The 2,500-nt window shown below is 47.6% G+C and overlaps 1 protein-coding gene across 5 annotated transcripts in view; it reads left to right on the plus strand.

Annotated features, from left to right (window-relative positions):
- Window positions 1–2,500, plus strand: part of dipk2ab (divergent protein kinase domain 2Ab) — a 27,909-nt gene that overhangs the window by 18,934 nt on the left and 6,475 nt on the right. The window contains exon 1 of one of the 5 annotated variants that reach the window (XM_081696561.1): window positions 2,288–2,401. The exons of the other annotated variants lie outside the window; for them this stretch is intronic. The gene's annotated coding sequence lies outside the window, so the exon portion shown is untranslated. Of the gene's footprint in view, window positions 1–2,287; window positions 2,402–2,500 lie in introns of those variants that run through there. 5 annotated transcript variants of the gene reach the window in all.

The raw sequence follows: 2,500 nt of genomic DNA on the forward strand, positions 1-2,500 counted from the left end.
ATTGTTTGTGCTTGTGTGTGTGCGCACGAGTGTCTGCTTGTGTGTGTGTGTCCCGACTCATCTCACCATGACCACAAATCCGTGAAAGTAACGAGGGTCGCTGAGTCTGGAATTCTAGCATTTTCTCTCTTCCCATCCTCCGCATGTGTGTTTTAAAATAATATGTTTATCATAAAATATTCATGAGAGGCAACATTAAACTTTAACCTGATTCTGGGGCAGATTAAAAGAGGCTATTAGATTCCTGCAGCTGTGAAATGAAAGGATATCCTCGGCTCCCCACACTTTGTAGTTCCAGCTCGGAATCCTTCATCCGGAGCAGATCGGAGTGCTGGCCCTCGCCCCTGCGCCCTCCTCAGGGTCACTGCTCTTCAAAGGGCAGCAGTCAGACGCCATCGCGACCGAGCACGCCGCCGTGGAAGTGCCTTTGTACTCGCTCACTCTCTCCCTCCCCCTCCCCCCCTCTCTCTCTCTCTCTCTCTCTCTCTCTCTCTCGCTCCCTCTCTCTCTCTCTCTCTCTCTCTCTCTCTCTCTCTCTGTCTGTCTCTCTGTCTCTCCCTCCAGAGTTTGGGTTCGTTCATGTCTAATTGTCTTGGCTCCTCCATGCCGAGCTCGGTCAGAGAGGGAGGCAGTAATGACATACTCACTCGGGGACCCTGTGAGACCACTTAGAGTACTGCTGTGTGTGTGTGTGAGTGTGTGTGTGTGTGAGTGTGTGTGTGAGTGTGTGTGTGAGTGTGTGTGTGAGTGTGTGTGTGAGTGTGAGTGAGTGAGTGTGTGTGTGTGTGTGTGTGTGTGTGTACGTGTGTGTGTGTGCACGTCTCACACAGCTCCAACTCATGACTATTCTGATAACAGATTAACATGATGAGTATGTTGATTCAAAGCTCTCTCAAGAACGTGCGAATATTTATGCTGTCAGTCACATGCACAACATCGATACAGTCTGCTTATGTGAGACATGGCCCAACTCTGCACTGTGGCTGCAGCACCATGTCTAAAAAACGCCACGCTTTCACGGTATTATACCATGTTTCTTTTTTAATTAACTTATCAAAACAGTTTATTACAAAAACATTTTTTGTTTATACATTTCAAACAAAGCCAGAAGTGTAGAAGGGGCATAAGAGTATATTTGATACAAGTCTCGATTTAAGAAACAGAGGTAGTCTGTTCCGCAGTGCTGGAGCAGGGACCGTAAAAGAATTGTGACCTTTTGAGCAATAAACACGAGTGTGGACCAAGACGCTGGCCCGAGGACCTCCAAGACCTGGGAGCTATATGGCACAGAGCTTGTGTTTAGAGTTAGGAAAACCATTAAAGGAACATCAAACATCTAGCCTCACTCTTGTGTGTCCTAGAGACACACTAGTGTGTTGTAGACAACAGAGCAGATGGAGAAGGAACTCTGCACTAAGGCTGCATTTATCTGTGCACATGTTGCAACAGAGAAATCCAACAGTCCCTGTTTACACCTGGTCTGGATTAATGCATCTGGAATATTGGGATTATATCTGGATAGAGATTATCCATATAGAAACACGGGCATAAACATGGCCAAGCAACATTTGCAAACTGAATCGGTCAGGCCACTTCAGGAGGAGGTCTGAGATGCAGAACCTCAGCCAGGATGGTACGTCTCAATGCACGTGCTCGGCGACCACCAGGAGAAGGTGCGCGGCCGGTCCCTAAACGCTTCTTAAACGTTTCCTCTAGCTGGTGTCAGGGTCACTGCTGGGTGAATTAGACTGACCGGACATTTTCTAATTAACGTAAGAGTGCGACCGGGGACTTCCGATACGTTTGAGGGACACAATGATGCCACACAGACAAGCAGCAACCATGTTTTACAGAGCAGAAACACCCACAGCAGAAACAACACAGAAGGACACAGGCATCTGGTCATCGTGTATTTGGCGATTTGCATGCGCGGTTCAAATCTTTTCCAGATACAGTCCACTGGTCCCCTGAAGTGAACAGGGTTAGGGTGCCACCTGACTGTGGTCTGGCTCTTAAACTCTTCCGAATGTCATCATTCACACACAGTTTCCAGGTTAAAGCCATTTTGCTTCCATAAGGCCTTTCAAATGGAGCAGTTTCGAAGCATTGGTAGACAGCCTGGCGGCTCCATGCTACAAGACTGCACTCTGCTCTGCTCTCCAGCGACGTTGCTTACTAACTCCTACCGATAACAAAATTACTTGCCAACAATTTTTCCAATCGATGTTATCCATATAATTTGATTAGCTTTTGCACCTTTTGTGTGTGTGTGAGTGAGAGAGAGAGAGAGAGAGAGAGAGAGAGAGAGAAGACCATCCTCTGCATCCACAATGAAGGCCCCATCTGTGGGTGGATGACCAAATAATACCCCCAAACCTAGAGAAGCCCCTGGAAATAATTGGTGTGTGTTTTGGCGTACTGTTGCAGCTCTCTACTGTTGACCTCTGTGCTGTTGATCACTGTGCTGTCTCGGTGCGTAGCGGGTGTGAGGGGTGTGTAG

Source organism: Electrophorus electricus, chromosome 14, assembly GCF_041902795.1.
Source record: "Electrophorus electricus isolate QZ-2024a chromosome 14, ASM4190279v1, whole genome shotgun sequence".
Taxonomy (NCBI): Eukaryota; Metazoa; Chordata; class Actinopteri; order Gymnotiformes; family Gymnotidae; genus Electrophorus; species Electrophorus electricus.